The following is a 27705-nucleotide window of genomic DNA, read 5'->3' as shown; positions in this document are numbered from 1 at the left end:
CTATGCTGTTGTCAAATTGAAGAATGAGAAATTAATTATTATTTAGAAAGAACAAACTATAAAATTGGAGAAGAAGGATGCATTTTAGTGAAAATTTGAAAAAGATTTCAAGAAGAAATGGGATAACATTTATAAGACTTAATACTTAACACCTGTTAAAAGAAATAATTTGTCTTAAGCAGGAATATTTTTAGAAAAATCCCAATTCAGCAAAAGATATTCACATGATGTCTACAGAAACCTCCATACTTGATAATGAAACATTAAATTAATTCTCAATAAAGTGAGGAAGGAGATAAAATTGATTGTTCACATTATTACTATTTAGTATGTTATTATAAAATCATAGCAATGAATTAAGCTAAGGAAAAGATGAATAAATAACAGAGAAGAAGAGAAAAATCTATCAGTTTGCAATGCAATAAATAAAAAGTTTACTATAAGATGGACCAATAGTAGATCCAAATACACTTAGTCAACATCTTTTATAAATACCAGCAATAACCAGTTAGAAAATGTAATTGGATAAAAGGACCATTCATACTGGCAGCAAAGTATAAAAATTGAGAAATACATATAACAAAATATATTTTTAAATCTATTTCAGGAAAAGTATAAAAATTTACTAAGAATTTCTTGACTGTGAGAAACAGCTTTATACAACAGATCAACTCACCCATCAAGAAAATCTAGAAAATTAGGGTAAAATATGTGCATGTTATTCCATCTGAGCACTAACAAGGCAAACAGAATTTAAGGGGCAAAGATCTTGGAATGAAGGAAAACTCACTGAGGTGAACCTGATACAGTACACTTCTTAGCCCCTGTAGGAATTAGCTAACTGATAGTTAAGAGAGAAACTAAAAAATTAAGAGACATTTAAAAATTAGGCAGAAAGTAGCTACTAAGAGATAGATAAAGAAGCTGAACGAAACTTTTCCACAGTCTTATGGAGATGGTGAGACAAAAATCAAAGTTAACGGATTTAAGTAACTCAGATTTAAAAAACAAGATTTAGGAAAAGGGAGAACAGAGAAATTGGATCTGATATTTGGAGCCAAATTTTTCTATGGAGGTAATTCAGACTCTAAAGAATCCGCCTACAATGCGGGAGACCTGAGTTTGATCCCTGGGTTGGAAAGATCCCCTGGAGGAAGTAATTACTGATTTCTAAATGGCTGAACTGGAGAATACAAGCAGAAAAGGGATGCTAAAATGATGACAAGCAAAGCAGAGTTTTAAGTAGTTTCTTGGAGTTTGAGGTCTAAGAAGGTGAAGAGTTCCTGATAAAACCCCCAAATTTCAACTAGAATTCTGAAGAACTACACAAAGAATAAGGGTGAGTCACAAACATAAAAAGCCTTAGCAAAATGAATAAGCAAACAAACGACCAGCCATAACAACAAAAAACCTTATTCTTGAAGTATCTCAATCTCTGATCAGATTAAAGTGATCTGCTTCCACTTTAATAGTCTGCTGCTACTGCTAAGTCACTTCAGTCATGTCTGACTCTGTGCGACCCCATAGACGGCAGCCCACCAGGCTCCCCTGTCCCTAGGATTCTCCAGGCAAGAACACTGGAGTGGGTTGCCATTTCCTTCTCCAATGCAGGAAAGTGAAAAGTGAAAGTGAAGTCACTCAGTCATGTCTGACCCTCAGCGACCCCATGGACTGCAGCCTTCCAGGCTCCTCCATCCATGGGATTTTCCAGGCAAGAGTACTAGAGTGGGGTGCCATTGCCTTCTCTGACTTTAATAGTCTACCAGAAAGTAAATACTACAGTAAATACTCTCTAAAAAAATATAACAGAATTTCTGTGACCAGACAAAAATAGATTAGTTTCTCCCAAGTCATTACAATTAAAACACTAAACATTAGTACAACAGAAAATCACTGGAGGGCACTGAAAGTTGTAAAGAAAAAGGCAGACTGCCTATGGACTTTGGGACTTATAGACCAACATGGCAGTGAGTTCCTGCATTTTCTTTTTACCTCCCAATTATTCCAAACTAGGCACCAGGAAAGCCTGCAACCAAGAACAACCAATAGAAGTAGACAAAAAACACCCCACCCCATAAACCTGCTCTCTCTAGACAGGGAACTAGAAAAGGGACAGCTTAACAATACAGAAAACTTACTGACAATACCTGCCCTACCCTAGCCAAGCTCTACAAACACTCCACCACCAGCAGTACTGGCTGGCCAGGGGAAACCAAATAAAAAGTTGGAACTCCCATCCAGTCTGATACAATGATCCGCTTTGCTAGGGTCAGGGCATCAGCAGTAGCTGAGTGAGGAGTCTGAACTCCAAATCCAGGAAAATCAGGAGAGCCAGAACATTAATTTTTCAGTGCTCAGTTACTCAGTTTTCAGTTACTCTTTAAGTAAATTTCTGTGAAATTACTAGCTGACTAGCTAAGAAAACAGAAGTTTCAGTGACCATAAGGAAAAAGAATACAGTCTTTTGAAAACTGTTTATAAGAGCCACGAAACAAAACACCATAACCCTGCAAAAAGCAAGAAAAACAAATCCTGGGGAGGGGGCAAGAATTTGATCTTCAGAGTTAACAAATTATAATATTTAAAATGTTCACTTTACCAAAAAAAAAAAAAAAAGACTACAAGGAATATAAAGATACAAGAAAGTATGACTTGGTCACAGGAAAACATGAAATTAATAGAAACTGTCCCTGACAAGGCCTATACATTGGACTTACTAGACAGAGACTTCAAATCAACTGCTCAAAACACCAAAGAAAATCAGGAAAACCATGTGTCACCAAATAGAGAAGTATCAATAAATAGAAAATATGAATTCTTAAGTTGAAAAATATAACAACTGTACTGAAAAATTCACTAGAGAGGTTCAACACGAGATTTGAGCAGCAAAAAAAGTGAGTCATCAAACTCGAAGATAGTTCAAATAAATTTTTCTAGTCTGAAGAGAAAAGAGAGAAAATTGAAGAAAACTGAACACAGTCATGCCAGAATAACTGGATATCCACATAGAAAAGAAGGAAGTTGCATCCTTTCCACTCATCATATACAAAAATTAATCCAAAGTGGATTAAAGACCTAAATAAAAGAACTAAAACCATAAACTATTTCCTTGGAGCGAATACCCTGGATCAGCTGGGGCTGGACCTCGGCACTATTTTAGGAAACAGCAAACTAAAATGGACTGAAATGGGTGAATTTAACTCAGATGACCATTATATCTACTACTGTGGGCAAGAATCCCTTAGAAGAAATGGAGTAGCCGTCATAGTCAACAAGAGTCCGAAATGCAGTACTTGGATGTAATCTCAAAAATGACAGGATGATCTCTATTCATTTCCAAGGCAAACCATTCAATATCACTGAATGGTGATACCTATTGCTATCATAGGTATCCAAGTCTATGCACCGACCAGTAATGCTGAAGAAGCTGAACAGTTCTATGAAGACCTACAAGACCTTCTAAACTAACACCCCAAAAAGATGTCCTTTTCAATAGAGGAGACTGGAATGCAAAAGTAGGAAGTCAAGAAACACCTGGAGTAACAGGCAAATTTGGCCTTGGAGTACAGAGTGAAGCAGGGCAAAGGCTAATAGAGTTTTACCAAGAGACCGACTGCACTGTTCATAGAAAACACCCTCTTCCAAAAACACAAGAGAAAACTCTGCACATGGATATCACTAAATGGTCAATACTGATATCAGATTGATTATATTCTTTGAAGCAAAAGATGGAGAAGCTCTATAGAGTCAGCAAAAACAAGACCGGTGACTGACTGTGGCTCAGATCATGAACTCCTTATTGCCAAATTCAGACATAAATTGAAGAAAGTAGGGAAAACCACTAGCCCATTCAGGTATGACCTAAATCAAATCCCTTATGATTATACAGTGGAAGTGACACATAGATTCAAGGGATTAGATCTGATAGACAGAGTGCCTGATGAACTATGGACGGAGGTTCATGACATTGTACAGGAGAGAGGGATCAAGATCATTCCCAAGAAAAAGATGCAAAAAAGCAAAATGGCTGTCTGAGGATGCCTTACAAATTGCTGTGAAAAGAAGAGAAGTGAAAGGAAAAGGAGAAAAGGAAAGATATACCAATCTGAATGCAGAGTTCCAAAGAATAACAAGGAGAGATAATAAAGCCTTCCTCAGTGATCAGTTCAGTTCAGTTCAGTTGCTCAGTCATGTCCAACTCTTTGTGACCCCATGAATCACAGCACGCCAGGCCTCTCTGTCCATCACCAACTCCCGGAGTTCACCGAAACTCATGTCCATCGAGTCGGTGATGCCATCCAGCCATCTCATCCTCTGTCGTCCCCTTCTCCTCCTGCCCCCAATCCCTCCCAGCATTAGAGTCTTTTCCAATGAGTCAGCTTTTCGCATGAGGTGGCCAAAGTATTGGAGTTTCAGCTTTAGCATCAGTCCTTCCAAAGAACACCCAGGACTGATCTCCTTTAGAATGGACTGGTTTGATCTCCTTGCAGTCCAAGGGACTCTCAAGAGTCTTCTCCAACACCACAGCTCAAAAGCATCAATTCTTCCGTGCTCAGCTTTCTTCACAGTCCAACTCTCACATCCATACATGACCACTGGAAAAACCATAGCCTTGACTAGACAGACCTTTGTTGGCAAAGTAATGCCTCTGCTTTTGAATATGCTATCTAGATTGGTCATAACTTTTCTTCCAAGGAGTAAGCGTCTTTTAATTTCATGGCTGCAGTCACCATCTGCAGTGATTTTGGAGCCCCAAAAAATAAAGTTTGTCACTGTTTCCCCATCTATTTGCCATGAAGTGATGGGACTGGATGCCATGATCTTAGTTTTCTAAATGTTGAGCTTTAAGCCAACTTCTTCACTCTCCTCTTTCACTTTCATCAAGAGGCTTTTTAGTTCCTCTTCACTTTCTGCCATAAGGGTCAGGTCATCTGCATATCTGAGGTTATTGATATTTCTCCTGGCAAACTTGATTCCAGCTTCTGCTTCTTCAAGCCCAGCATTTCTCATGATGTACTCTGCATATAAGTTAAATAAACAGGATGAAAATATACAGCCTTGACAGTCAGTGCAAAGAAATAGAGGAAAACAATAAAATGGGAAAGACTAGAGATCTCTTCAAGAAAATTAGAGATACCAAGGGAATATTTCATGCAAAGATGGGCTCAATAAAGGACAGAAATGGTATGGACCTAACAGAAGCAGAAGATATTAAGAAGAGGTGACAAGAATACACAGAACTATACAAAAAAAGATCTTCACAATGCAAATAATCACAATGGTATAATCACTCACCTAGAGCCAGACATCTGGAATGTGAAGTCAAGTGGGCCTTAGGAAGCATCACTATGAAAAAGCTAGTGGAGGGGATAGAATTCCAGTTGAGCTATTTCAAATCCGAAAAGATGATGCTGTGAAAGTGCTGCACTCAATATGCCAGAAAATTTGGAAAACTAAGCAGTGGCCACAGGACTGGAAAAGGTCAGTTTTCATTCCAATCCCAAAGAAAGGCAATGCCAAAGAATGCTCAAACTACCACACAGTTGCACTCATCTCACATGCTAGTAAAGTAATGATCAAAATTCTCCCAGCCAGACTTCAACAGTACACGAACTGTGAACTTCCAGATGTTCAAGCTGGTTTTAGAAAAGGCAGAGGAACCAGAGATCAAATTGCCAACATCTGTTGGATTATTGAAAAAGCAAGATAGTTCCAGAAAAACATCTATTTCTGCTTCATTGACTATACCAAAGCCCTTGACTATGTGGATCACCACAAACTTTGGAAAATTCTGAAAGAGATGGGAATACCAGACCACCTGACCTGCTTCTTGAGAAATCTGTATGCAGGTAAGGAAGCAACATTTAGAACCGGACATGAAACAACAGACTGGTTCCAATTAGGGGAAGGAGTACGTCAAGGCTGCATAATGTCACCCTGCTTATTTAACTTATCTGCAGAGTACATCATGAGAATCGCTGGGCTGGAATCAAGATTGCCAGACAAAATATCAATAACCTCAGATATGCAGATGACACCACTCTTACGGCAGAAAGTGAAGAACAACTAAAGAGCCTCTTGATGAAAGTGAAAGAGGAAAGTGAAAAAGTTGGCTTAAAGCTCAACATTTAGAAAACTAAGATCATGGCATCTGGTCCCATCACTTCATGGCAAATAGATGGGGAAACAGTGGAAACAGTGGCTGACTTTATTTTTTGGGGCTCCAAAATCACTGGAGATGGTGACTGCAGCCATGAAATTCAATGATGCTTACTCCTTGGAAGAAAAGTTATGATCAACCTAGACAGCATATTCAAAAGCAGAGACATTACTTTGCCAACAAAGGTCCGCCTAGTCAAGGCTATTGTTTTTCCAGTAGTCATGTATGGATGTGAGAGTTGGACCATAGCTGAGTGCAAAAGAATTGATGTTTTTGAACTGTGGTGTTGGAGAAGACTCATCAGAGTCCCTTGGGCTGTAAGGAGATCCAACCAGTCCATCCTAAAGGAAATCAGTCCTGAATATTCATTGGAAGGACTGATGCTAAAGCTGAAACTCCAATACTTTGGCCGCCTGATGTGAACAACTGATTCATTTGAAGAACCCTGATGCTGGGAAAGATTGAAGTCGGGAAGAGAAGGGTATGACAGAGGATGAGATGTTGGATGGCACCATCTACTCAATGGACATGAGTTTGATTATACTCCGGGAGTTGGTAATGGACAGGGAGGCCTGACATGCTGCAGTCCATGTGGTCACAAAGAGTCAGACACAACTGAGCAACTGAACTGACTGAAAACTATAAAAGCCTTAGAAGAAAAAATAGTGGTAACTCTTCACAAACATAGATTAGGTGATGGTTTCTTTGAAACACAAAAAGCATAGGAAACAAAAGGAAAATAGATAAAAATGGACTCCATCAAAATTAAAACCATTTATTCATCAAATGACACAGTCAAGAGAATAAAGAGACAGTCTACAAATGAGAGAAAATATCTGCTAATAATACATCTGATAATAATCTAGTATCCTCAAAATATAAAAAGCTGTCTTACAACTCAATAACAAAGAAAAGCCATCCAATTAAAAGATGGTCAAAGGGTGTATTTTATGGAATGCAAACTATATTTCATTGAACAGCTTTATGCTGTAAAAAAAAAAAATCACATAAAGTTTCCTGCTTTCTACCATTTTTTTTAAATGAGCAAAGGAATTGAATAGCCATTTCTCCAAAGAAGATATACAAATGACCAAACAACACACAAAAATAGTCATTAGGGAAATGCAAATCAAAACCATAAGAAAACATCTCTTACCCACCCACTAAGATGTCTATAAATAAAAAAAAAGAAAGAAAATAACAATTGCTTGTATGGATATGAGGAAATTGGAACTCTCATATACTGTTGGTGGGAATGCATAAAGATTCAGCTGCTGTAGAAAACAATAAGCAAAAAATTAGTATAAACTCAGCAATTACAGTCTTGGGAAACTGGAAGAATTCAAAACCAGGTTTAAATTAAAAATTACATGAATTGTCACAGCAGCAGTATTCACAATAGACAAAAGAGGAAAACAAACCAAATATCTATAAACAGATGAATGAAATAAAATGAAGCTTTGTCATACAAGGAAATTGCCATATATAAAAATAAAATAGTGATACATGCTACAGTATGGGTGAATCTTAAAAACGTCATGCTAAATGAAAAGAAACCAACACAAATGCCACATTCTGTATGGTTTCACTGATATGAAATATCAGGAATAGGTAAATTCATAGGCACAGAAAGTAGATTAGCAGATGTTACGAGCCTGGGAAAAGGGAGATTAGAAGCCCTAGGTATGGGCTTTCCTACTGAGATGACATGATATATTGGACCTAGATAGTGTGATGGTTGCACAATAATGTGAATTTACTAAATGCCACTGAAGCGTACACTTAAAGATGGCAATAAATAGATAAATGAGTCTAAGAGACCTGTGGTACATTTGCATAATAGATGTCCCAGAGAAAAAGGAGAGACAGCAAGGAGCAGAAAGAACATTTAAAGAAATAATGGCCCAAATCTTCCCAAATACAAAGAAAGACATTAATCTACACATCCAGGAACCTCGACAAAAGCCAAGTTGGTTAATTTCAAAGCAATCCACCCCAAAACACATTGTAATCAAATTGCTGAAAGAGAAAAAGAGAATCTTGAAAGCATCAAAAGAGAAGTGATTCATCTCATGTAAAGGATCCTTAATAAGATCATCAGTTGATTTTTCATCAAAAAAACCTTGAAAAAAGAAATCTTAGCCAGATGGCTTCACTAGAGAATTTACCAAATATTTAAAGAAGATATGGCACAATTTTGACAAATTCTCTTCTAGAATTAGAAGAGGAGGAAAAGTAACAAGCTCATTTCATGAGAGCAGAATTGTCCTAATTACAAAATCAAACAAAGGACAAAGGTAGTACAAATGAACTAACAAATGAGGAAGGTAGGGAGGGAGGAAGGAAGAAAACTACAGGTTGATACCATTCATGAATACAGAATAAGATTTATTCCGGTTATACAAAGTTGGTTCATTTGAATATCAGTCAATTTAATCCACCATAATGACATGCTAAAGAAGCAAAAGCATATGATCATATCAATTGACACAGAAAAAGAATTTTACAAAATCCAACATCCATTCATGATTTTTAAAATAGTTGCAATGCTAGAAACTTCATACACCACCAAAAAGTACAGAAAACAAAATTAAAAAAACAATTCTAGTTGAAACATAAAATAGTTTAAGCACTATGGAAAACTGTTGGGTAGTTTTGGAAAACTGTTGGGGAGTTTCTTTAAAAAGTAAACATGTACATACCACAAAAATATCAATCACATCTCCTAAATTTTTATGCACACACAAAAACTTGCATTTTGTAGTTCACAGCATCTTTTTACATAATAGCCCCAAACTAGAGACAACACAAAAGTCTTTCAATTGGTGAACTGCTAAACAAATTCTGGTACATCCATACTACAGAATACTACTCAGCAATAGAAAGGCACACTATTGATCATGTAATGACTTGGGTGGATCTCACATGTATCATATGTAGTAAAAATGCCAGTCTTTCACCAAAAAAATATATATAGATGATAAATAAGTACATGAAAAGATTCTCAATATCATATTATCATTAGAAAGTTGAAGATTAAGATAATAAAATACCACTACCATCTGTTAGCACGGCTAAAATTCAAACTGTTGACAACACCAAATACTGAAAATGATGTGGAGCAAAAGGAACTAGCACTCATTCTGATGAGAATGCAAAACGGTACAGCCACTTGGAAGATGGTCTGATAGGCACATACAAAGCTAAACATAGTCTTACCATATGATCCAACACTTGTGTTCCATAGTATTCATCCATATGAGTTGAAATGTATGTAGACACAAAAACACACACATGAATATTGACAGCAACTTTACTCATAATTGCTAAAAATTGAAAGCAACCAAGATTTCTATCAACAAGTGAGTGGATAAACAAATAATGGTACATCCATACAATGTAACATTATTCAGTGAAAAGAAATGAGTTATCAAGCCATGGACGAATTGTAAACGCATACTGCAAAGTAAAATAAGCCAGTCTGAAAAAGCTACATACTGTATGATTCCAATTACATGATATTCTTGAAAAGGCAAAAATACAAAGACCAAAAAGATCAGTGGTTGCCAATGATTTAGGGAGGAGAAAGGGAGAGATGAATAAGTGAAATGCAGAGAGTTTTTAGTGAAGTGAAACTACTCTGCATGATACTTTAATGGTGAGTACATGACATTATACATTTGTCAAAACTCATAGAACTCCCAAATGCAAACTATGGGCTTTAGTTAATAATAGTATGTATCAAGAGTTCCCTGGTAGCTAAGTGATAAAGAATCTGCCTGCCAATGCAGGAAACGGGTTGTTCGACCCCTGATCTGGGAAGATCTCACATGCTGTGGAGCAACTAAGCCCGTGTGCCACAGATAGTAAGCCTGTGCTCTAGAGCCCAGGAACCGCAACTACTGAGCCCACGTGCTGCAACTACTGAAGCCCACTGACCTAGAGTCTGTGCTCCACAACAAGAGACGCTACCACAATGAGAAGCCTGTGTACCACGAGAGAGTAACCCCCACTTGCAATAATTAGAAAAAAGCCCACACAGCAACAAAGACCCAAACACAGTCCAAAATATAAATAATAAAATTTTTAAAAATAATGTATCAATATTCATTTATCAATTGCAAGAAATGTACCACACTAACCTGGCAATGATAGGGGAAATCAGTAGGGGATGGGGAAAGGGTACAAAGAAACTCCTTGTACTTTCTGCTCAATTTTCCTGTAAATGTAAAACTTCACTAAAAAATAAAGTCCATTAATTTTCAAGAAGCCAATCCCCAAAAGGTTACATGGTATACAAACACATTTTTATATTTTCAAACTGACAAAACTATAAAGATAGAGAGAGGAGTGGTTTCTAGGGAATGAGAAAGGGGTCAGAAATAGTGGGTGCTATAAGAAACAGGCAACATGAAGGAGTTTGTGGTGACTGAACAATTCTGTATCTTGATTGTGGTGGTGGTAGTTATACAAATTTACACATGGGATTAAATTGCATAAAACTACACAAATACATACACACATGCACACACACAAAAATATGCTTATATGATTGCAGTACAATAATGTTCATGAGGTCTGTGGTCTAGTTAATATTATACTGTAATCATACCAGAATTCCTACTTGTGGAAGCTATATAAAGGGTTCACAGGGCTCTATATACTATTTTTGCATCTTCCCATGAGTTGATTGTTATTTAAAATAAAAAGTTTTTTAAAAGATAGCATCAATCAAAGCCTTTTCCATTTTCACTTAATATGCCCAGCATGCAAACAAAAAATTATCACGAATGAGATAAACTAAAATTCCCAAAGAAAACACAAACTAAAAAAAGTCCCAGATGCAATCCACATACTGGACATGCCAGCACAGACTATAAAATAATATGATTAACCTAAGAAAATAGATACAGTGGAAAATATCACACAATGAACAGATATTCTAGAACTTAAAAAAGTAATAACTGGATTTTAGGAAGTAATAACTATAACTGATATTTTAGGCCATCAGGAATCAATAAAGATATATGTAAGAGTGTAAATAAACGATTAACTAACTTAAATTATTTAACCTAAGATACAAAGATATATTGAGAGAGTCAATTCCTAGGCAGGTTGATAAGAAGTCTGGGGGTCCCCAAGGAGACAGGGGTCTGGAATTCTCAAGGAGGAAGAAAGGACAAACTTTTTTTCCTTCTACATTCCTTAGGATTACATAATAATAATGTATCCTGCTTGAGGACGGTTTCTGGAAAAAAAAAAAACTTTCTGGCTAATCCTGTTATCTTAAAATGTAAATTATGGGAGTGGGTCTAATAAAGTCTTTACAACCTTCAGATATTCTTTTGATTCACTGTAGTAAGCAATTAAAAAGTATATAACTCCATTGCTAACACTAGTGAGGACGTACTCTTTCTGCCCCCTTTTGATGTCTATGTCAGAAGCTTTCTCTATCCCTTTTATACTTTAATAAAACTCTATTACACAAAAGCTCTGAGCAATCAAGCCTCATCTCTGGTCCCAGATTGAATTCTTCTCCTCTGGAGGCCAAAAATCCCAGCATCTTCTGTGGTTCAGCAACAACCTTTCAATATTGTACAACAAAGGGAATACAGCCAATATTCATAATAACTATAAATAGAGTATAGTGAAAGTGAAGTCGCTCAGTCATGTCCGATTCTCTGCAACCCCATGGACTGTAGCCTACGAGACTCCTCCATCCATGGGATTTTCCAGGCAAGAGTGCTACAGTGGGTTGCCATTTCCTTCTCCAGGGGATCTTCCTGATCCAGGGATTGAACCCGGGTCTCCCACTTGTAGGCAGACGTTTTACCGTCTGAGCCACCAGAGAAGTTCTGTAAATGGAGTATAACCTTTAAAATTATGAATCACTGTATTGGACAACTCTAACTTATATAGCATTATATGAGAAATCTGTGCAGTTCAAGAAGCAACAGTTAGAACCAGACTTGGAACAACAGACTGGTTCCAAATCAGGAAAGGAGTATGTCAAGGCTGTATATTGTCACCCTGTTTATTTAACTTATATGCAGAGAACATCATGCGAAATGCTGGGCTGGATGAAGCTCAAGCTGGAATCAAGATTTCCAGGAGAAATATCAATAACCTCAGATATGCATATGATACCAGCTTTATGGTATAAAGCAAAGAGAAACCAAAGAGTCTCTTGATAAGAGTCAAAGAAGAGAGTGAAAAAGCTGGCTTAAAACTCAACATTCAAAAACTAAGATCATGGCATTCGGTCCCATCACTTCATGGCAAAGAGATGAGGAAACGATAGAAACAGTGAGAGACTTTATTTTGGGGGGCTCCAAAATCACTGCAGATGGTGACTGCAGCCATGAAATTAAAAGATGCTTGCTCCTTGGAAGAAAAGCTATGACCAACCTAAATAACATATTAAAAAGCAGAGACATTACTTTGCCAACAAAGTTCTGTCTAGTCAAAGCTATGGCTTTTTTTCAGTCATCATGTATGGATGTGAGTTGGACCATAAAGAAATCTGAGCGCTGAGGAATTGATGCTTTTGAACTGTGGTGTTGGAGAAGACTCTTGAGAGTCCCTTGGACTGCAAGGAGATACAACCAGTCCATCCTAAATGAAATCAGTCCTGAATATTCACTGGAAGGACTGATACTGAAACTCCAATACTTGGGCCACCTCATGCAAAGAACTGACTCATTGGAAAAGTCCCTGATGCTGGGCAAGATTGAAGGCAGGAGGAGAAGGGGACGACAGAGGATGAGATGGTTGGATGGCATCAGCAACTCAATGGACATGAGTTTGAGCAAGCTCCAGGAGTTGGTGATGGACAGGGACGCCTGGCGTGCTGCAGTCCATGGGGTCGCAAAGAGTTGGAGACGACTGAGCGGCTGAACTGAACTATCAACTATACTTCAATTAAAAGATAATAGTAAGCCCCCCGACCTTTTCCCTGGCTGGCTACAGTGTCTTGCTTTCCATTACATATTCCCTCAAGCACCAACACAGTTTCTGGTGATACCCAAGAAAGATATATCCCAGATTTCTGCAGTAGATGATGACGATAAAAGTCTTCTTGGGCATTTGATGGCAAGAAATGTGCTGCTGATCTGGGCCTGAAGAAGGGCTCTCAAATGGTGGTGAATGAAGGTTCAGATGGGGGACAGTCTGTCTATCATGTTCATCTCCATGTTCTTGGAGGTCAGCAGATGAACTGGCCTCCTGGTTAAGCGTGCTGTAGGGATAATTTTGCCTTCTCTATGCAGTGATAAGGTTTACAAGTTCAAATATTCTACACAATATTTTTTTTTGCCTGTGTAGGGAGATACTCAAAAATAATTTTAAAAACCTGTACATAATAAAAGACATTGCTGCATGGTCTGAAAAAAAAAGATAATAAAATTTTTAACCCTATATGCGAGACAGCAAAAGAGACACAGATGTATATAGAACAGTCTTTTGGACTCTGTGGGAGAAGGCAAGGGTGGGATGATTTGAGAGAATAGCACTGAAACATGTATATTATCATATGTGAAACAGCTTGCCAGTCCAGGTTCGATCCATGAGACACGGTGCTCAGGGCTGGTGCACTGGGATGACCCAGAGGGATGGGATGGGGAGGGAGGTGGGAGGGGGCTCACGATGCGGAACACATGTACACCCATGGATGATTCATGCCAATGTATGGCAAAATCACTACAATATTGTAAAGTAATTAGCCTTGAATTAAAATAAATAAATTTGAAAAAAGTTTTTAATACAAAGAAATGTAATATATATAGATACAATGGAATATTCAGCTCAGTCGCTCAATCATGTGGCTGACTCTTTGAGACCCCAAAGAGTCTCAAAGCACTCTTTGGACTACAGCATGCCAGGCTTCCCTCTCCATCACCAACTCCCAGAGCTTACTCAAACTCATGTCCATCAAGTTGGTGATGCCATTCAACCATCTCATCCTCTTTCATCCCCTTCTCCTCCTGCCTTCAATCATTCCCAGCATCAGGGTCTTTTCCAATGAGTCAGTTCTTCACATCAGGTAGCCAAATTATTGGAGCTTCAGCTGTAGCATCAGTCCTTCCAATGAATATTCAGGACTGATTTCCTTTAGGATGGACTGGTTGTATCTCCTTGCAGTCCAAGGGACTCGCAAGAGTCTTCTCCAACACCACAGTTCAAAAGCATCAATTCTTCAGCACTCAGCTTTCTTTATAGTCCAAATCTCACATCCATACATGACTACTGGAAAAACCATAGCTTAGACTAGACAGATCTTTGTTGGCAAAGTAATGTCTCTGCTTTTTAATATGCTGTTTAGGTTTGTCATAGCTTTTCTTCAGTGGAACATTATTCAGCCATAAAAAGAAGGAAATGTTGCCATATGCAACCACAAGGATAGACCTTGAGGGCATTATGCTAAGTGAAATAATCATGGAAAGAAAAATACTATATGATTTTACTTATACATAGAATCTAAAAAAACAAGCAAACAAGCTCACAGATACACAGAACAGATTGGGGACTTCTAGTAGCAGAGGTTGGGGGTAGGCAAAATGGTTGAAGGTAGTCAAAAGTTACAAACTTCTGGTTATAAAACAAGTAAGTCACAAGGGTGTAATGTACAGCATGGTGACTATAGTTAGTAATGCTGTATTGTATGTTTGAATGCTGCTAAGAGAATAAATCTTAAAAGATCTCATCATAATAACAAAAAACCTGTAACTATGTGTTGATGAATGTTAACTAGACTTATTGTAGTGATCGTTTTGCAATATACACAAATGTTGAATCATTATGTTGTACACCTTAAACTCATATAATGTTGTGTGTCGATTATACCTCAATTTAAAAAAAGATAAAATGAAAACAAAGACTGCTAGCAAGACTGATGAATAACGAAGAAGAGAAAACAAATACCAAATGTTAGGAATGAAAATGTGTATATCAATAAAGATACAAAAGAAACCAAAAATATGAGAGGATGTTATTTTTTAAATACTTTATGTCAATAATTGTGAAAATTTAGAAGAACGGACAATTCATTAAAATATAACATAAAATTGATTAAAACTAGACAAATTTACAAATTATTTGAAAAAGGTTTTTCAAAAAAATTTAAGACATACAAAAGGTACAAACAGCATATGAAACCATGATCAAGCTCATAAGGTATTAAGAAATGCAAATTAAAACTACCAAAAGTCTCTAAAATGTGCATATTATGATGGCTAAATATTAAAAGCTTAACAATACTAAGTGATGGAAAGAATGGAGAGTCACAGGAACCCCTATACACTGCTGGTAGACATTTAAATTGTTGCAAACATTTTGTAGAATTCCTGGGCAGTTTCTAATAAGTTGAATGTAGGCATACTCTATGACCCAGCAATCCCATTCCTAGTTATACAAACAATAGAAATGAAGACATATGTTCAACAACAAATTGTAAATGAATATATTACCAAACATTTTTCATACTATAAAATTAGACACCATAAAATTTCCATCATCAACAGTAGAATGGAAATATAAATTGTGGTTTATAGAATGGATTACTAAACAGCACTGAAAATTAATGAACTATAGCTAGTATAACAACATAAATGAATCTCAAAAACATTATATTGAGTGCTACAAGCCATATACAAGGGAGTATATATATTATACTGTATTATCCCACTTACTTTGAACTTTGAATAAAGTTCACAAACAGGTGCAACTAATCTGTAGCTTAAAAAATCAAGATATTAGTTGTCTTTGGGGAGGGGAGTGTGGACAGTGACTTAGAAAAGGCATAAAGGCATGATTCAAGATGTTATTATTTTTTTTAATTTCCTGATCCAGATGGTGGTTACACAGGTTTGTACCTTTGAAAAATACTCATTCAGCAATGCACTTATGATTTTATTTTATCTTATATGTACTTCAAACAAAATTACTGAAGAGATCTGAATAAATGGCAACATAGAATGTTTCTGGCTGAGGAGAGCTAGTTAACTGAAAGATACCAATTTTCTCAAGTTTATTCATAATTTGATGAAATCCCAGTAAGTCTCAGCACCATTTTCTTAAAATAAAACTTGTCAAGTTTATTTTAAGGTTTATAAGAAATTGCTTGCAACTACCTAAAAAACTGTTTAAGGGTCATTTGATCTAACAAAGAACAGAATATACTATAAATCTAACAAAATAAAACATTGTAGTATTAGAATATTTTCATGTTGATAGGTTGATGCACGAAAACACTGGTAAAAGGAACTGCCTCCTAGGAGGAAAACTGGGTGGCTGTTTGGGTAAAATGAGAAGGAGACTTATTTTTCACTGTATACCACTTTTTACTCTTTCAATTATGATCTTTGCATAAGAGTTATTTATTCAAAAAGCAAATTTAAAAAACTAAAACTTAGTACTGAGGTAAAAATAGAAAAAAGAATCACTGTAATTAAACAGAGGGTCTCCCAAACAGATCCATATGTATATATAGGAATTTAGAGTAAGATGAAGGAACAATTTACGACCAATGAGGAAATTATAGACTATTCAATAAATTGCACTGAACTAATTGCAATCCATTTAGAAAAAAATTCATTGTGCACAATGGAATATAATGCTACTACATGTAATTAACAATCAATGAATGTACTCTTGAGGTGGGGAAGAGTTTGCTAAGTAATGCCTAAAACTCATAAGCCATGAAAAGAAAGAGTTTTAAGTACACACTAAAGTTCACTATAACAAAAAGACTTCATCTATAAAGTTAGAAATAAATAACAGACTTGGATTTGGAAACAAAATATTAACATTTCTAACACATAAGGAGCTATTTGAGTAGTAAGTAAAAGATGTCACAAAATACAAAATTGTGCAAAGGATATGGACAAAAAATTAACAACAGAATATTACAAATGGATAGCAAGCATATAAACATATTCAATCTCAAGAGTAATCAGATAAATACACTCTAAAATAAGATGTTTGCATTTTTAAAACTATAGAAGAATAATACATTAATTTAAAAGTTCAGTTCAGTCGCTCAGTTGTGTCCAACTCCTTGTGACCCCATGGCCTGTAAGCTCTTGTAAGATTCGGGGAAGAAAACAGGATTGCTAAAGACTGTGGTAGGAGCAAAATTTATTTTGTATATCATTATTTTATTTTTGAACCATGTAACTGAATTCATTTTCTCTGGGTCCCAGCATTTTTCCAGGACCAAATACTCTTCCATTATTCCTTATCTCAGTGAATGGTACCATCACCCATCCAACTGCAGAATCAGAAACCTAGAAGTCATCTTTCACATCTCCCTCTTCAACACATTCTAAGCCTGGCATCATTGACTCAATGGGCATAAGTTTGCACAAACACCAGGAGACAGTTGAAGGACAGGGAAGCCTAGCGTGCTGCAGTCCATGGGGTCACAAAGAGTCGGCCTCAATGGAGCAACTGAACAACAAAAACCTCTTTCAGAAGCATTTGCTTCTCTTCACATGTTCCACCACAACCCTAGTGCAAGCTGTCATAAACTCATTCTTGACCATTTCACACAAGAAATATTTGCTAAGCATCTACCTTGAATCTGATCATAATAACTGGTTTACTGCAATCTACTTTTGTCTCCTTCTCATCCATTCTACACACTGTAGCCAAATTTAGCATTTCAAAATCTCATTTTGTCAGTAGCTCTCTCACCACTTTAAATACCTCAATGACTTCAGATTAATCTTAAGGAAATTTAAAATTATTAACCAAGGCACAGATTAACTGCATGGTCAGGTCCAAACTACTTCTTCAGCCCTATATTTACATCAGGCTCACATCTACCAATCTCAAATCACATGAGATCCCACAATGCATCATGTTGTCTATCTGGCAAAGACATCATATTCCCATAAACTCAATACCCATTTTCCTAGAAAACTGTTAAAAAAATCAGAACAAATGGAAGACATTCTATAATAATGTGTATTTATAATCAAATATACTAATTATTTTAAATATAAACTGATTAAATGTTCTGATTAAGGTCAAATATTATCATACTGAATATACAAAAACTTTGTTACATATAAGATACACATATAAAATATAAGGATGCATAAAGGTTGAAAATAAAAGAATGAAAACAGATACACTGAGACAGAAAAAGAGACACGGATGTATAGAACAGTATTTTGGACTTTGTGGGAGAGGGCAAGGGTGGGATAATATGGGAGAATGGCATTGAAACATGTAAATTATCACATGTGAAACGAATCGCCAGTCCAGGTTTGATGCATGATACAAGGTGCTCGGAGCTGGTGCACTTGGATGACCCAGAGGAATGGGACGGGGAGGGAGGTGGGAGGGGGGTTCAGGATGGGGAACACATGTACACCCATGGTGGATTTATGTCAATGTATGGCAAAACCATACATTGGAGAAGGAAATGGCAACCCACTCCAGTGTTCCTTCCTGGAGAATCCCAGGGACGGGGGAGCCTGGTGGGCTGCCGTGTATGGGGTCACACAGAGTCAGACACGACTGAAGCGACTTAGCAGTAGCATGGCAAAACCAATACAATATTGTAAAATAAATAAATAAATAAATAAATAAAACAGATTAAAAAAAAGAATACAACAACAAAAAAAGAATACAATTAAAAAAAATACACCAAACAAAATTAATCAAAGGAAAGCTGGTGTGGCTAAATCAGTATCAGACAAAATAGACATTAAGGCAAAAGTCATAAGCAGCAATAAAGACACACTTCAGAATGATAAAAGATTCTATTCACCAGAACGATATAACAATTCTAAATCTGTATGCAACAGTATTACATCAAAAGATATGAAGTAAGATACCAGATGAAGAAAAGCTACACAAAACCACAATGAGAGACAAATACAAAATCTTACTGGGATATTTTAATACATCTTTCTCAGTAACTGATGGAATGGAAGAAAAAAAAAAAAAAACATCAGTAAGGATACACCACATCTGAATAACATTAACAAATTGAACCTAACTGACATATGTGGTACACTATACTCAACAACTGCAGAATATATATTCTTTTCATAAACACATGGAATATTTGCATACACTGAACGTATTTTAGGCCGGAGGTCAGCAAACTTTCTGTAAAGGGTTTGATAATAAATACTTTAGGCTTGGTGAGCCTCATGAGATCATCATCACATATTTTTCTTTTAAACCACCTTGTAAATATATAAAAAACATTTTTTAATTGAGGATCATACAAAAATAGTCTAATAAGCAATTCTTGGCATGTGGACCATAATTTCCTGACCTCTTTTATAGACTGAGAAGCAACTCTCAACAAGTTTCAAGGAATTGAAAATTCTATAGAGTATGTTCTCTGACCACGGTGTAATTAAGCAAGAAATAAATAATTAAATGACAATTAGGAAATCTCTATCATTTGAAAAATAAGAAATACACTTAATTTTAGGTTTTGGAGAGGAAGGGGATAATAGGAGGAAACTTTGGGAGATATAACATGTTCATTATATTTATTATTGTTTATTATCTTAATCATGGGTATATAAGTATTCTGAAACATACCAAATTGTACATATGTAATTTATTATATACCAATTTAGCTTCAATAAAGCTGTTAAAAATGGGGTGGGGGAAGAAATACACTTTCAAATAACCCTGGTTCTATGGGAAAATCACATTAAAAATTAGACAATATTTCAAACTGAATAATACTGAAAATAATATACAAAAATTTGTGGACTACAGCTAAAGTTATGCTTAGAGGAACATTTGTGACCCTAAAAACATACATTAACAAAGAAGGAAAGTTGGAAATCACTGTGCTAAGCATCATCTTACTAAGCTAAAACAAGAAAAGCCAATTAAACCCAAAGAAAGGAGAAAAAATTAAATTAGAAAGGCCAGAAATAAGTGAAACAATAAACAATATACAATGAAGGGGATCAACAAAACCAAACATTGTTTCTTTGAAAAAAATAAGAAAGTGGATAAACCTCTAGAAGGACCAATGAAGAAAAAACAGAAAGCACAAATAACATGTGAAATTTAAAAAGGATGTAAGCTCCAAGCATCCTGTATCCATTCATGTTGATGTATGGCAAAACCAATACAATATTGTAAAGTAATTAGCCTCTAATTAAAATAAATAAATTAAAAAAAAATAAATAAAAAGGATGTAAGCTATAGGTCCTACAGATGTTGAAAACATCATTAAGATACTACAAAAATTTTATGCTGTTAATTTGAAAATATAATTAAATGGTACAAATTTATAGCAAGGTTCAAGCTATCAAAATGGATTCAAATCAAAATAAAAAATCAGAACAGTACACAATATTAAAGAAATTGATCCTGTAACTTAAAACCCTTTCAAGGATGTCATCAAGATGGCAAAGTAGGAAAGACCAGGCTCAGTCTCTCCACAATGTTCGATCACAAGCAGAAAAACTGAGTCACTATCTTAATACCACTTACAAAAATTAACTCAAAATGGATTAAGGATTTAAATATAAGGCTTGAAACTGATAAACTCCTAGAAAAAAAAATAAAGGTTAAAACCTTATTGACATTAGTCTTGGCAATGACTTTTTTTTTTTTTTTTGTAATGTCACCAAAACCACAAAGCAACAAAAGCAAAAATGAAAAAGTGGGGCTCCAGCAAATTAAAAAGCTTATGCACATGAAAAGAAATATTCAACAAAATAAAAAGGCAAATTGTACAATGGCAGAAAATATTTACAAATTGTGTATCTGACATGGAATTAATGTCCTAAATATATAAGGAACCCATACAACTCAATAGCAAAAAAAAAAAAATCAAATTAAAAAATAGAGGACTTCAATAGACATTTCTCCAATGAAAAAACACAAATGGCCAAAAGGTACATGAAGAGATGTTCAGCACCTCTAATCATTAAGGAAATGCAAAACAAAACCACAAGGAGATATCACCTCACATCTGTTAGTATATCAAAAAAGACAAGAGAGACAAATGTTGGCATGGATGTGGAGAAAAGTGAAGCTTTGTGCACTGTTGGTGAGAATGTAAATTGTTTTGCCACTATGGAAGATAGTATGGAGGGTTCCTCAAAAACTTAAAAATAGAACTACCATATGATCCAGCAATCTCATTTCTGCATATATCCAATGGAAATGAAAGTACTCTTGAAGAGACACCTGCACTCCCATGTTCATTTGCAGCATTGGTCACAATAGTCAAGACATGGAAACTACCTAAGTTTCCATCAACAGATGAATGGATAAAGAATATATGGTTTATACGTAAAATGGGATATTATTCAGCAAAAAAATGAAGGAAATTCTGCCATTTGTGACAACATGCTGCTGCTGCTGCTAAGTCGCTTCAGTCGTGTCTGACTCTGTGCAACCCCATAGACTGCAGCCCACCAGGCTCCCCCGTCCCAGGGATTCTCCAGGCAAGAACACTGGAGTGGGTTGCCATTTCCTTCTCCAATGTATGAAAGTGAAAAGTGAAAGTGAAGTCGTTCAATCATGTCCAACTCCTAGCGACCCCATGGACTGCAGCCTATAAGGCCCCTCCGTCCATGGGGTTTTCCAGGCAAGAGTACTGGAGTGTGACAACATGAGTGGACCTTAGAGACATCAGCTAAGTAAAATAACTCAGACAGAGAAAGACAAATGCTATATGATATGATTTATGGATGACTTCGCTTGACTCAGTGGTAAAGAATCCACCTGCAAATGCAGGAGACAAGGGTTTGATCCCTGGGTCAGGAAGATCCCTTGGAGTAGGAAATGGCAACCCACTCCAGTATTCTTGCCTAGATAATTCCATGAACAGAAGAGCCTGGCGGGCTACAGTCTATGGGGTTGCAAAAGAGTCAGACACAACTGAGCACACACACACACACACACACACACACACACACACGATTAATATGTGTAATCTAAATCATTGCACTAAGAGAAACAGATAGTAGAATGGTGTTTGGCTGGAACTTAAGGAAGGGGAACTGAGGAGATGTTTGTCAAAGGGTAAAGATTCAGTTATAGAAAGTTTTGAGATCTAAGGTACAGCACAGTGTCTATAGTTAACAATACTGTATTGTACACTTGAAAGTTGCTTTAAAGGAGAGCTTTAATGTTCTCACCATAATAACAAAACAACAAAATGGTAATTTTGTGAGGTGAAGGATATGTTAATGAGTATTACATTGGCAACCATTTCACAATATATTCATGTATAAAACCACTGCATCATGCACTTTAAATTATGTGTTAATTATATCTCAATTAAAAAAAAACATTTAAAAAGCTATATAATGGAGGCAAAAATATACCATAAAGAAAAGACAGCTTCTTCAATAAGTGGTGCTGGGAAAATTGGACAGGATGTAAAAGAATGAAATTAGAACATTCTGTAATGCAAAATGTTATGCAAAAAACAAACTCAAAATGGATTAAAGGCCTAAATGTAAGACCAGATACTATAAAACTCTTACAGGAAAACATAGGCAGAACATTTTGACATAAATCACTGCAATATATACTTTTGGATCCACATCCTAGAGTAATGGAAATAAAAACAAAAATAAACAAATGGGACCTAATTAAACTTAAAAACTTTTGCACAGCAAAGGAAAACAACCTACTGAATGGGAGAAAATATTTGCAATGATGCAACCAACAGGGGATTAATCTCCAAAATATACTAGCAGCTCATAAAGCTCAAAAACAAAAATCATAATAAATGGGCAGAAGACCTAAATAGACATTTCTGCAAAGACATACAGATAACCAAAAGGCACATGAAAAGATGCTCAATATCACTAATTAATAAAGAAATGCAAATCAAAACTACTATGAGGTATCAACTCACACCAGTCAGAATGGCCATCATCAAAAAGTCTACAAACTATAAATGATGGATAGAGTGTGGATAAGTGACCCCTCCTATCCTGTTGGTGGGAATGTAAATTGGTGCTGCCTACTATGGAGAACAGTATGCTGCTGCTGCTGCTGCTGCTGCTAAGTCGCTTCAGTTGTGTTCGACTCTGTGCGACCCCATAGACAGCAGCCCAACAGGCTCCCCCGTCCCTGGGATTCTCCAGGCAAGAACACTGGAGTGGGTTGCCATTTCCTTCTCCAATGTATGAAAGTGAAAAGTGAAAGTGAAGTCGCTCAGTCATGTCCGACTTTTAGTGACCCCATGGACTGAAGCCTACCAGGCTCCTCCATTCATGGGATTTTCCAGGCAAGAGTACTGGAGTGGGGTGCCATTGCCTTCTCTGGGAGAACAGTATGGAGGTTCCACAAAAAAACTAAAAATAGAGCTACCATACAATCCTGCAATCTCACTCCTAGGCATATATCTGAAGAAAATCATAATTTGAAAAGATACATGCACCCCAATGTTCACTGCAGCACTATTTACAGTAGCCAAGACATGGAAGCAACCCTATGTGTCCATCAACAGATGAATGGATAGAGTGAGAAGATATTACTCAGCAATAAAAAAGAATGAAATAATACCATTTGCAGCCACACGGATAGACCTAGAGATTATCATAGTAAATGAAATCAGTTAGAGACAAAGATAAATAACATATGATTTCACTTACATGTGGAATCAAAAAAAAAAAAAGTTCAAATGAAGTTATTTACAAAATAGACTCACAAACAGAAAACAAACCTATGGTTACCAAAGGGGAAAGGTGGGGGGAGGGATAAATTGGGAGATTGGGGTTGACATATATACACTACTATATATAAAATGGGTAACTAATAAAGACCTACTGTATAGCACAGGAAACTATACTCAATATTTTATAATAACCTATGTGGGAAAAGAATCTGAGATAGAGATACATAGATATGTAACTGAATCACTTTGCTGTATACTGAAAACTAACACATTATAAATCAAATATACTTCAAAATATACATTTTTAAAAAAGTAAGGCATTGATGACTTCACTATCACTTTCTACCAAACACTGAACAAAGATATAATATCATCCTTATACAGCCAAATCCATAGAATAAAATTGTATTCTGAGATCAGAATTTCATTCACAGCAAAATTTGACCAGAACATAAAAAGGCTTTACAGGCCAATACCTCTAACAAACATACATGTAAAATATTTAAATAAAACATTACTTAACCAAATCCAACAGTACATGAAAAGAATAATATGTTGTAACTATGTTGGATTCCTTTCAAGAATGAAAGCTTTAATATTTGAAAAATCAATATAATTCAAAATAATAGCATTAAAGAGAAAATTCATATTATCATTTCAATTGGTGAATTTTATCAAATGCTTTTCATGCAATAGCCATTTCTAATTAAAACCATTAGCAAACTAGAAATGGAAAGAAACTTCTTTAATCTGATAAATCAACCAAAAATTTACAGCAAATGTCACACTTAATGGCAAAATGTCAAAGGCTTTTCCTTGCAGCATCCCCAGACTCAATGAATACTAACATACAAATGTTTTGCCAATGTAATTTTAATCTTGTCATATCTCCATGAATACATAGCATTATCCCCAATTTATACATTAGAAACTGAGTCTTACAGGTTCAGTTACTTGGCCATGGTCGAAAAACACATAAATGACTTTATAAATGTGAACTCTATGCCATTACTGCCTCTTTCAATACCAATTACTCAGTTCCTTCTATATTATCTATGATATGTACACCATCAACCATTTCTGCCCATTTTACTTTTAAATGGTGCCCCAAATGGGTCAAATTCTACCTTCCCATTGCTCCACTCCCATGCTGTTGCCCAACAACTATCACAAACTACTCAGGCACAACCTCCTTACTCCACTTTTATTTAACTGTTTTCTTTGTTTTTACTTTTTTACTTTGAAATAACTTAAAATTTTCAATAACTTCCAAGAAGAGAACATACTGGTTATCCAGAGTCATCAATTATAAACATTTGCCAACCTGTACCTCTCTCCAGCGGAGGTGTGGGTTGGTGGTGGCCTGCTGCAGAGTTGGGGGCACTGAGTGTAGCAGTATATGCATGGGACTTTTTGAAGGAGGTCGCCATTATCTTCCTTACCTCCACCATAGTTGGCCCCAGGTAAAGCCTGTATATTGTCACCCTGCTTATTTAACTTATATGCAGAGTACATCATGAGAAACGCTGGGCTGGATGAAGCACACACTGGAATCAAGATTGCTGGGAGAAATACCAATACTCTCAGATATGCAGGTGATACCACCCTTATGGCAGAAAGTGAAGAAGAACTAAAGAGCCTCTTGATGAAAGTGAAAGAGGAGTGTGAAAAAGTTGGCTTAAAGCTCAACATTCAGAAAACGAAGATTATGGCATCTGGTCCCATCACTTCATGGCAAACAGATGGGGAAACAGTGGAAACAGTGACAGACTTTTTTGGGGGGGAGGCTCCAAAATCACTGTAGAGGGTGACTGCAGCCATGAAATTCAAAGACACTTACTCCTTGACAGGACAGTTATGGTCAACTTAGACAGCATATTAAAAAGCAGAGACATTACTTTGCCAACGAAAGTCCATCTAGTTAAGACTATGGTTTTTCCAGTAGTCATGTATGGTATATGAGAGTTGGACTATAAAGAAAGCTGAGTGCCGAAGAACTGATGCTTTTGAACTGTGGTGTTGGAGAAGACTCTTGAGAATCCATCCCTTTGACTGCAAGATCCAACCAGTCCATCTTAAAGGAGATCAGTCCTGAGTGTTAATTGGAAGGACTGATGTTGAAGCTGAAACTCCAGTACTTTGGCCACCTGATGAGAAGAACTGACTCATTTGAAAAGACCCTGATGCTGGGAAAGATTGAAGGCGGGAGAAGAAGGGGACAACAGAAGACAAGATGGTTGCATGGCATCACAGACTCAATGGACACGAATTTGGGTAAACTCTGGGAGTTGGTGATGGACAGGGAGGCCTGACATGCTGCAGTCCATGGGGCAGCAAAGAGTCGGACATGACTGAGCAACTGAACTGAACTGACCTCTATAAATATTTCATTGCATGCTTCATAAAGAGCAGTATCATACTCTTATATTACTACTTATTGGGCTTCCCAGGTGGCGCTATTGGTAAAGAATCTGCCTGCTAATGTAGGAGATGTGGGTTTGATCCCTGGGTCAGGAAGATCCCCTGGAGTAGGAAATGGCAACCCACTCCAGTATTCTTGCCTGGAAAATCCCATGGACAGAGAAGCCTGGTGGGCTAGAGTCCATGGGGTCAAAAGAGTCGGACATGACCGAGTACGTGCATACACACACATTACAACTTACATAGAATTATCAAAATGAGGAAATTTATCATTGATAAAATACTATTATCTAATATAGAGTCCATATTCAAATTCCACCAATTGTCCCAATAATGTCCTTTACAGTTATTTTCCCAGTATAGGATCCAATCTAGTATCATATTCACATTTAGTTGTCATATCTCTTTATTCTCCTTTAATCTGGAATATTTCCTAAACTGTCTTTATTTTTCATGACATTGACATTTTTGAAGGAAAAAAGACCAGTTATTTTGTAGAATGTTTCTCAGTTTGAGTTTGTCTAATGTTTTCTCATGAATATACTGGGTTTATGGGGTTTTGGCAAGAACAGCACATAATCAATTTTGTGTCCTTTCTAATGTATCACAACAGGGAACACATGATTTTTTATGTTGTGATGTTAAGTTTGATCAATTTGCTAAAGTGGTGATTGCCAGGTTCTCCAGTGTAGTGCAATGCCCTTTAAATTGCTCTCCTGGTTTCTGATTTTATTTCCCCAGTTGGAGATCTGCCTGCATTAAAATCTCTGTATTCCTACTCTATGCCCCTATCTTGCCGTCTTCTTAGAAAGGCTATCTTGAGTTGTCCCACCTAATTATGTGTCCTCTGTTTTCCTCTATCAAAGAATTTTGTGTTTCCTTCCTATTACTTCTCATAATTTTCAATTACTTTATTTGTGCAATTAACATCGCATAGTCTATCTTCTCCTGTGCATGTGTGCTGTCACTTCAGTCATGTCCAACTCTTTGTGACCCCATGGACTCTAGCCCACCATGCTTTTCTGTCCATGGGATTCTCCAGGCAAGAATACTGGAGTGGGTTGCCATGCCCTCTTCCAGGGGCTCTTCCTGACCCAGGGATCGAACTCACCTCTTTTATGTCTCCTCTATCTTCTCCTACTAGATTATAAATTCCATAAGAACAAGATCCTTGTTCTATTTAGTTCATTCCTTCATCTCCTGCTCCTTACATAATGCCTGGCATATAAGCAACCAAAAAATAGTGGTTGAGTAATTGAAAAGCTTTAAGGATGTTCAAAAACAGATCAAATTTTACCCTTTAACTAAAGAACTGGCATTTTAAGATATAGCATGGTATAGGAGAAAGATTCTGGAGTCATGCAGATGCAGGTGTGACCTTATATTTTCATCAAAGTGAAATTGGTCATATAGTCAGTTACTTTACTGATTGTGAGGATTAAATTCTTGTTAAGAAACTACAGTAGGCTTAGTGTGTAAAGGAAGCTGCAGGGAA

General features: G+C 36.5%; 1 protein-coding gene across 3 annotated transcripts in view; it reads right to left on the bottom strand.

Annotated features, from left to right (window-relative positions):
• The window catches only part of GABRA3 (gamma-aminobutyric acid type A receptor subunit alpha3), a 237585-nt gene that overhangs the window by 173119 nt on the left and 36761 nt on the right, over positions 1-27705 (bottom strand). The window lies entirely within an intron of this gene.

Source organism: Bubalus bubalis, chromosome X, assembly GCF_019923935.1.
Source record: "Bubalus bubalis isolate 160015118507 breed Murrah chromosome X, NDDB_SH_1, whole genome shotgun sequence".
Classification (NCBI taxonomy): Eukaryota; Metazoa; Chordata; class Mammalia; order Artiodactyla; family Bovidae; genus Bubalus; species Bubalus bubalis.
The sequence above is the reverse complement of the archived record's forward strand: the minus strand, read 5'-3'. Positions and strand labels throughout refer to the sequence as shown.